Here is a 10,344-nt window from a genome sequence, read left to right as displayed (position 1 = left end):
GAGACTGTCTGGAGGAATCAATTGGCCAGCTTTGGACATGGTCCTAATAGGTCCACAGTGTAATAGTCACACTCAGCCAGCAGCCAGCCAGCAGCCTTAGAACACCTCATCCCTCTGGGCCACTTCTCTCCTGTCCCTCTCCATGACTCCCTCCTACCCCAAGGTCACTGATCCTGTCACACATCAGTGCCCTGGGCCATGCGGAAGCTGAGAGAGAAGACAAACAGGGTCTTGAATTTTGAGGAAGCTCAGTCTCAACCTCAGTCCCTCCATGTGACAGTTTGTGGTGGTAGAAGCTGCCCCATGTAGGGGCCAATCCATACATGATCTGTAAGAAAAGACCCCCTTAGGTTCTTTCAACTGATCCATAGCTCCCCAATGTCTCCCCAATATCTTTGGGAATCCAATCTTGAAATGAACTATTACCTATCACAATGAGTAGGAGTAGATAGGGATGGGTTTCGAGGTGCAAGTATGACTTAGGATGAGCAATTTGTCACAGTAACAATCTAAGGGACTCCAGGAACATTGCCTCAAAGGAGACCAAGACTAAATGTGGAAGTAAATTAAATATCTTACTTCACCTGCAAACCATGGTAAAGGAAGAACATTTGACTATTATATACTATGCTTCTGTTTAACCATTTATTGCCAAGGCAGATTGTTCAACAAAGGCTCCTGTTTTGTCCATTGCCCCTTCCTGTTATGCTGGTTAGTCAGTTTTACCTTAGAGTTGATTGGGTAAACTTAGAGCTCATTTTCCCTCTATTCTTTCTTCTCCCTGGAAATAATTGCCCTGGAAGATTCCTTCCCAGTTTCTGATCCTTCTACGGGGCTGGCTTATGTCAATAAGCTAGATTTGACTTTCACAAGTCTTACTTCATCAACATCAGTGTTACCTCTAATAGGGAGGCCAGGCTGTGAGATATAGGGACAAGAAGGCAGAGGCTGCTGCCAGCAGCAGATGCTGCAATAGCATCTCTTCTACCTGGAGGCTTCCTGAAGACAGTAGATGAAATAAGAGCGAGAGTCTTGACAGTTTCCTCAATGGTGGAGTGATCTAGGAGAAGGGAGGAAGTGTACTCATCTGTGGCATGTGTTCATGATGATCAGACTGGGATCATTAAAGAAGTCTTAGGGTTTTCAGCTCGACACCCTAGGAAGAAGCTCTTTAGGAAAACTCCAGCCTTGAAAGAAAATTAGTTGGCCTGGATGTAGGGGTCTTGGGTCCCTGCTACTTGGAGGTTGAGGCTGATGGGTCATTTGAGCTTAGGAGTTCTGAACTGGAGTAGGGTTAGAGCCAACTGAGTGTCCACATTTAAGTTGATCTCCAATATGGTGAAGCCTCAGGAGTAGGAGAGGGCCAGCAGGCTGCTTCATGAGGGGTGAACTGGCCTGGCTCGTAAACAGAGCAGGTCAAAGCTTCCAGGACTCATTAGTGACAGCAGCACTTCCAGTTTGGTTGAAATAGGGAGGCCCAGTCTCCAAAATATATTGTAAGTCCAGATTTGACCACAAGGAATTGTGATGTAGTGTGGTTATGCATTAGAACCTTAATCCCTTGAATGGTTTGAAAACAAAGCCTGGGACCCTGTGGGGCAGAAGGTAGGATATATCTTTAGGGACTATTCCACAGAAACACTCAGGGCACAGAAGTCTAAGTGTGGGCATAGCTTTAGAGCTGAAAAGGACCTTTAAAGGTCGAGTCCATTTTATAGATCAGGAAACTGAGGCCCCATGATGGTTGAATGACTTGCTCAGGGTCACACTGCTAGGAAGTAGCAAAGGAGAGATTCCCCATCAGGCTCTGTGATTAGACATTCACCACCCACTCCATTTGGCTAAAAGAGATGGGGAGAAGGGGGCTGTAAACCATGTGTGTAGAATGATCATACATTCTGTGTGTGGGCAATATGTCTGCCTCCAAGATGCTTAGATTGTCTCAAAATAATCATGCTGCGGTGGTAAATCTCCTTTAGACTTGAGCAGGGGTTGGCAATGAAAGTTGTCTTTCTGCTTGGGTCTCCACGATATTGTTGGCAGGGTGAAGAGTGAAACATAATCCTTCCTCCTAAAATGTGTGGAATTGTAAAATGTCGACCAGTCACAAGCCTTTATTACATGCATGCTTGCTTACTTACTTACTACATGCCATTCATTGTGCTAAGTACCCGGGATATAAAGAGAGGCAAAAAGCAATTAAGTCACTCTCAGATACCTTAGATTGGTTAAAAAATAGCTACCACTTATAGAGCGCTTTACAGTTAACTCATTTGAGCCTCCCATTAATCTTGTGAAGGAGGTACCATTATTCTCCCCATTTTACAGATGAGGAAACTGAGACTGAGAGAGATTTTTTTTAACAGTCCAGGAAAGAGATGAAGGCACTGAATTAGTCCACTCTCCCTCCCTCCAAAGGGGAGATAAACCAGTTCCCAAGCCCCAACAGGGATGGGGAACCTGCAGCCTTGAGGCCGCATGTAACCTTCTAGGTCCTTGGGTACAGCCTTTCGACTGAATCCAAGTTTTACAGAACAAATCCTTTTATTAAGGGGATTTGTTCCGTGACGTTTGGATTCAGTCAATGGGCCACATTTGAGGACCTAGAGGGCCACATGTGGCCTTGAGGCTGCAGGTTCCCCATCCCTGGACCAAAGCTCTGATCACGGTGAGAAGAGGGAGCTATCCCACAGATACTAACGTGGAGACTGATCTCCCTTGGTTTGGAAGATGTTGTCGCCACATCCACTCACAACCCTTCTGCTGCCACAGGGTGAATCGTGGACAGAAAGAACCTGACTCCTGTGCATTACCAAGGGCGGAACAAATGTGTCTGACACCCTACAGCCTTTGTGTGTCAGAGGCCAGCTGGGTCTCTGCTTGTTACAATATAATCTTACTCAAAAAGCCCAGTTCTCCAAATCCCATTTTTTGTTGTTGTTCAGTTGCTTTCAGCCATGTCTGTGACCCTATTTGGGGTTTTCTTGGCAAAGATACTGGAGTGGTTTGCCATTTGCTTCTCCAGCCCATTTTACATATGAGGAAACTGAGGCAAAAAAGATTAAGTGACTTGCTCAGCGGGACACAGCCCTTAAGTATTGGAGACCAGATTTGAACTCATAAAGATGAGTCTTACTGTCTCCAGGCCCAGTGCTCTATCCACTGTGCCACCTAGCTGCCCCAAGTTCCTTCTGCCTAACCACAAAGACAAATAGGGCCTTGGTCCGAGACCTTTGATCTCTTAGAGAACACAGGGCAAAAGCCCTCTCCTGGGACCTAGACCCAAATGAACACTCTCTGCAGAAGTAGCATAAATAAACAGAACGATACTAAAGGAGAAGCACAGATATCCCTGCTTCATACAGTCCCTTAAGCACTGAAGGAGTCTGCTGTGGTATAATAACTTGTCCCAAGACGGAGACAAATAGGTGGGTCAGATCCTCAGCACTGAGTTCTGGCTACAAATGCTCTTAATAGACTTCTGCATGAAGGCAGAGGAACTACTCTCCACCTGATCAGAATCCACTTCAGCTGCTTGATTTTCACTGTTTCTCTTCCTCATCCTTCCCATTTCCCCTCCCCCTTGCCCTCTTCTCCTCTCCCACCTTTATGTTTTCTTCCTGCCTCAGTATTTCCCTCAAGCTCACCTGGGCTCATTCAGACAGATCAGTTTGTAGACCGAAGTGTGAAGGATGAGGCTTCTCCCAGATAACCACAGTCTCTCTTCCCTCATCACACAATCTTGAGAGAGTACCAGGGAGTGAGTCAGCTGTGTATTGTTGACAGGAGGGAAGAAGTTTCATCTCTAGTCTTCACCTCTGTCCCATTTTTAAATTCTAGACCCAAATTCCCAAACTCTGGATATTCCCAACTGCCTACAAAACATTCTACCTAGATATCTTACTGTCATCTCAAACCTGACATGCACTAAGCCTGTCCCTCCTGTGACTAGCGAAGAGTACATCCTTGTTGATTAATTGATTCACAGATTTCTCTACTATCAGTGACACCCCAATTCACCCATCATATCATGTCCACAGTCTCAGTGCAACATTTGGCTTTTTCCTTCCCTATCCAGTGACCAATGTTCTACAGATTCTCACTTTAGCTAGGTAGTACAACCAATAGAGCACTGGCCCTGGAGTTCACTTACTAGCTGTGTGACCCTGAGCAAGTCACTTAACCTCTGTCTGCCTCAGTTTCCTTATTTGTAAAATGATAATAATAGAACCTACCTCCCCCAGGGTTACTATGCATATCAAGTGAGATAATATTTGTAAAGTACTTTGCAAAACTTAAAGTACTTTATAAATGCTAGTTATGCATGATATAAAGGCTAGTAATAACTAGACTTTATATAGTGCTTAATTAATAATCATTTTTATTAATGACTAATTATTAATTGTTATCATTACATGAATATTCTCCTATTGTATTACCAATGATGTACTAGGAGATTTCATTAGCATCTTCCTGGATTAATATGTGGGGCCTTTGACCATCTCTTCCTGCCTCCCCCCTCTCCCCCATCCAATTCACCTTCTACACAGTTGCCAGATTAATGTTCCATGTGAATGGCTCTGGTCCTGCATGCTTCTGATCAAAACACTTTAATGCCTTCTTATCTCCTCCCAAGAAGAGCTCAATTTTCTGTACCTGGCATTAAGGCCTTCCACAGTTGGATGCTACTCAGGGCGGGCTGGAACCGCTCAAACTGGCTCAAGGGACAATAGTTAAATTTTCAACCTGAGCATTTATTTCAGAAAACGCTACAAATCAGGGCTTCGTTTATTATTTTGTTGATTGTCTATACTTAAAAAAGTGATAGATGAAATGTGAATAATGACTTTTTTTTGGACAGTCAGTTATTAAACATGTACCAGCATAACCCTGATAACACCCTACTTTTCCTGCTTTTTCTCATACTATTTTCCTTCATTAGTCTTCCTTAGGCAGAATAGACTCTTTTACATCTCTCTAAAATACCCTGGGTATATTAGCCTGATACAGTGTGTAGAGGGTTGGTTTCAGGAAAACATGGGTTCAATCCCCTCCTATGACACTGTGTGACGGTGGGAAAGTTATGTGATGTCCCAGTGCCTCAGCAACTTTTTGGAGGCAATTAGAGTTAAGTGACTTACCCAGGGTCACACAGCTAGTAAGTGGCTGAGACTGGATTTGAACTAAGATCCCTCTGACTCCAGTGCTCTATCCATTGCACTACCTACCTGCCCTGAGAGTCTAAGTTTCAAAGAAAGTGTCAACTGATATTGGCAGAGAGTTTTTTTGGGAGAGAGTCCCCATACCTGTAACACTACAGGTCTAGATCCCTCCACCTCCAAAACAAAAAGTCCTATATCCTATCCTACATTTGTACTGTTGGTCTAAGGTTGAAATGCCTTCCTCCTTACCCCTTCCCTAACTATTGAAATCCTCTCTTTCCTTTAAAGCCCAACCTACACGCCCCCTTCTGTATGACTCCATCCTGTTAGTAATGACCTTCCCTCTCTGACCTCATACATCACTCTGATTCTCTATTATGTACTTGTCCTGTGTTATTAGATATTATAGCTATCTGTGTACGTGTCTATAAAATCTAGATTGTAAAATCCCTGAGATCAGACACCAGAATTTAGCCAAACCGGGGGTCTCTACCAACTACTGTAGGTGCCTCATATTTGTTTTCATTGAATTGATTTGAGGAATCAGGGAGGAGGGAGAGAGAAGTGAAGCTAGTGGAAGGAAGAATTTTGTTCTTTTAATTGAAGGCTGTTGTCCAAATTAAAGACTATGATTATTTCAAAATTTCTGCTTGATATTTGCCAGGCATTAATCATGCTGATGCTTTTGCCTCCAAGGCATGCATGTGTATATACACATATATGTGTGTGTATACATGTATGTATATTATATACATACACGTATATATATGTATGCATGCATATTTGTGTATATATATACATATACATGTTTGTGTATGTATGTACATATATCTATATGTATCTATCCATCTATTTATTTACCATAAAAACCCATGCTTCTCTCCTCTCATTCTATTGGTTGGTTTGTCCTTCAAATTAAAAGAATTTACCCCTCCCTTACTCTCATCCCCATCCGAATCCCTTTTGCTTCTACTCTGCTTTAACCGTGTTGGAGGATTCTGCCCTAGTTTCTTGATCACAGGAATAGGAAATGTGCATCTATATGGCTTGCAGGAATTTGGCATAGATTAGCAACTGTGAGACATAAAACTGTCGACCTTCATGCCGCTGTGGCCTGTGGGTTACTATTGAGTTGATGGAAGCTGGCAGAGAGACTCACCAGGGACTTAGGCTAATAACCGGACCTCATCTCCGTGTTGTGTTGCTAAAATCAGATTCACTTTTAGGTTATTGTTTAAAAAGTCTGGCAACAAAACAGGCTACCTCAGAGGTAGCAAGCATCCTATCACTGGAAGTGTTCAGAAGAGAGCTCATTATCTCTGAAGGGAATGCCACAGAAGGGGTCACACCCAAGCGAATAAAATGTGTTTGTTGTTTGTGCTCCCTGGAGAAGGTGCTGAGATGGGGGCACAAAAGTCTGTACCTTTACTCTGTGCGAGACCAATGTGAATCCCTACCTGGGTACCTTTGGACAGCTCATTTAATCTCTCCACACCTGTTTTGTTTTGTTTGTTTGTTTGTTTTGTCTGTAAAATGAGAGGGTTGGACTAGAGGACTTCTGAGGACTTCTCCAGCTCAAAATCTACCATCTTATGATCCAGTGAACATGCTGGCCTGAAGGAGTCTCAAAACCTGCTCTAGAAACTGAGTTTTGTAGTTGTTCTATGGAGAGCTAGGGCAATCGGAACTGGAAAAGCCAAAGACCGGGGAGCAGGGGGTCAGGAGGTTAAGGGGAAAAGGGTTGGTGTAGAAAAAGAAACAGAAGTGAGAGCCAGGACCTGGGACTGGACTCAGACTCCCTTTTGGACACGATGTATTTGAAGAAGTTTCTGAACCTCTTTCTCCAAACAGTCCCCACTTCTGCCTAATGGAATCATCAAATACCTCCACCCCCCCACACACACACTCCCCTCCTTCCCACACACTTCCACTAACACCTACCAGAGAAGAAGGCTTTATAGACTTACTCCCACTGAGGCAGAGCAGAAGACTGGTGTCAGTTTCCCCTTCCAGGAGGGATTTACGTTTAAGATAAAATTACTGATAGCAATGATGAGCCCAAAGGGTTGCAGCTCTAATGGAGGGAATTTGATGACAGGACAGAGGAAGATATCTTTGTGTTAGAGGGGCTTTCTTGGCACCCCTCCCATCACAACTTCCCTAAGCATGAATAGAATCAAACATGGCAGGGATGGGATGAAACTCCAGGTCCAGGAGCATGGAAAAACTCAACAGATGGTCTCAAACTGGCCACCAAAAAAAAGGTCAGAGGTTAGCAGCAGAATGTTTCCATCAGCCTGGGTCAGGTCCTCAAAGGGAAGAGGAGAAGGAGTGGAAAAAGCTGGGGAACTCTGTGCATGGCCTCTTACCTTCTTGAATAATTCAGGGCTAGGCATTCTACCTCCTCCTCGCCCTAGGTCAGCCCACACAGCTCATTAACAGCTCTCCATGGTGCTTCCCTGTCCTCCATCTGGTTAAATAAGCTCATTACAGGAAAGGTGATGTCTGGGGCTGCTGTTGTTCTGACCCTTCTCCCCCCTCTGTATGTTCTGCCTTCTCAAGGCTCTAGCAAGAAGAGAACCATTTCAAGACCAACAGAGCCAGAGGCCACCGGGAGGTTCCCAGTGTGAAAAATAACGTCGGACACTTGGACCTCAGGAGCCCCAAGGTGCTTACTTGGACCTGTCCACGATTCTACTTTTTTAAAATTCTGTTCATCCAGTTATTTTCTTCTATGAATTTTATCAGTCCTTGTCTCCTATGGGTTTGTTCAATCCCACTGTGGGACGAAAGGAGATGACACCTGGAGGGCCAGAGGAGATGACACCATCTCTGCCTCTGACAGCTCTGAAACTGAATCAGTCCCCTTGGCCACCTGTCATCAGTATTACAGGGAGGATTCATGTCAGAAACAAGATGGATTAGGAAGCTCCTGAGATCTCTCTGATTGGACACTCAGTGATGGCTCAAATTCTGCTCCTGCTTTAAAAAGAGTCAGGGGTCTCTGCAGGCTCCTGCATCTGGAGCCTGCAGCTGTGAGCCACAAGGCACATGGGAAACAACACAAACCCACAGCAGTGGGACAGTGCATGGGCTGGAGGAAAACTGAGGAGGGAGAGAAGCCGCCAGACCTGAGATCATCTGGGAGGGCTTTTTGGAAGAGGCTGACTGAAGAGATGCTGAAGAGGAGAGGGAAGCTGATTCATACCAAGAGAAACAGCACGAGCAAATATGCAGGCATAGGAATGAACTTTGGGTGGGGCTGGGAGTGTCAGGACAGGAAGAAGGCTGGGAGAGGCACAGGTAGGGAAGTGTGGGAGAGAAGGGGTGGGGCAATGGTAGAAAGCATAAGTATCCAGTTGGAAGGTTTGAACTTGATTTGATGGGTAATGAAGAATTCTGGGATGAAAATTAAAGAGAGAGAGAGAGAGAGAGAGAGAGAGAGAGAGAGAGAGAGTAACAGACAGAAAGAGACAGAAAGAGACAGATATATATATAGAGAGAGACAGAGACAGAGAGACAGAGAAAAAGACAGACATAGAGACAGAGAGAAAGACATATAGTCAAAACAGTGAAAGGATGCTGCCTTTGAAGTCATAAGACTTGGTTTTAAATATCTTTCCTGCTTACTGAATGTGTGACTTTGGACAAAATCTCAGATTCTTCCCCTCAAAATGAGGACTTGGGCTAAATGGTCTCTCAGGTCCAGAAAGTAAGAAAGGAGGGGAGGAAAAGAAGGAAGAAACAAAAGAAGACAAGTAAAGAGGAGGGAGGAAGGAAGACAAAGGGAGGTAAATTAGAAGGAGCAGGAGGAAGAGATAAAAGAAACAAAATATGGAGGAAGAAAAAGAAAATAAGGAAAAGGGAGAAGCCAAGAAGGGTGGGAGCAAAATAAAGTGTCACAAAGGGCTACCAGAGGCACCTCATTGACACCTGCTCAAGCCAGAAGGGGCCAACAACCTCTTAAGTTCCCCTGGCAAAGATCACCTCAGGCCCTCTCACTTGCTAAATCTGCCCTTTCCAGACATTGATAATAGCTTCCTTTTCAGTGGGTCTTCAGGACAGAGCTCAGCCAATAAATCTTTCCATTCTTCCCAGGGTTTTTTTCCTTCTTCTTTGTGAAAGTTAGACAAAAATCCCATCATCTCCTTTTGAGTGATGATAAAGGAGAAGCAGCGGATTCTCCTTCCCCACACCCCCCTCCCCCATCCACCCAATTTGTATTATAGTCTTCTCTTGGCAGAGCAGCCGATATGGGAAACTCGGGATCCATTGAGCAATATAATCAAAGCAAGGGAAAGATAACTTCATTCCCTGAGCCTGGAACAATAACATGGATTCTAGTGCTGCCACCACCCTGGTGGGGGCTCAGATGAGGGGTTCTGAAGATGGATGGCAGGTTTTGCAAATTAAAATAACAGGGGAGCTACTCAATCACACACCTTCCTTTTGACGGGTGCCCAGATATAATGAGAGGATAAGAGAGAACAGAGGAAGATCTTACCAAGCCATTGAATGAACAGTAAGGTCCAGAAATTGTTGGAATTCAGGCAAAGGTGTGCTGGACTCAGCTCCTCCTGTCTTACGAGAGTTCATTGTTAAATTTTCAGTATGAGCATTTTATACCTTGGCATTTTTCAAATGCTACAAATCAGGGTTTGATGAATCATATCGTTGATTGTTTAAACAAGAAAGTGATCCAGAAAATGCTAATAATACAAGTTGGACTTAAAAGTGTGCCATGGACAGTTTGTTTTTTCCCTGGAAAGTTGGTTATTAAATATTTACCAGAACGTCACTAGACCTAGAGCAGCAGGGAGGCAAAAGCATGAAGGGGAATCAGGTTGATTCTACAGACTTTCATTTATCCTTTCTTGTCCTTTCCCTGCCCCATGGCCTTCAGTATTCTCATGTTTTTGTTCCCAGTTCCTTTCCTTTGAAATCTGCTCTCAAATAAGCATCCCTCTAGGAAGGATCTAACAAATTCACACAGAGATGGGAACAACTCATTCATTCATTCATTCATTCAGCAGCATTTATTAAGTGCTGCCTATGTTCCAGGCACTGTGGTAGCTGCCGGGAATGCAAAAATGATAAAGAAGCTTAATCCAAAGAATTCAATTCACCCCATGATCATCTTCTCTCCAACAGGGGTCTTTCAAGACTTAACCTCATGGAATGA

Source organism: Vombatus ursinus, unplaced genomic scaffold (assembly GCF_900497805.2).
Source record: "Vombatus ursinus unplaced genomic scaffold, bare-nosed wombat genome assembly UNPS02012811.1, whole genome shotgun sequence".
NCBI classification, from domain to species: Eukaryota; Metazoa; Chordata; class Mammalia; order Diprotodontia; family Vombatidae; genus Vombatus; species Vombatus ursinus.
The sequence above is the reverse complement of the archived record's forward strand: the minus strand, read 5'-3'. Positions refer to the sequence as shown.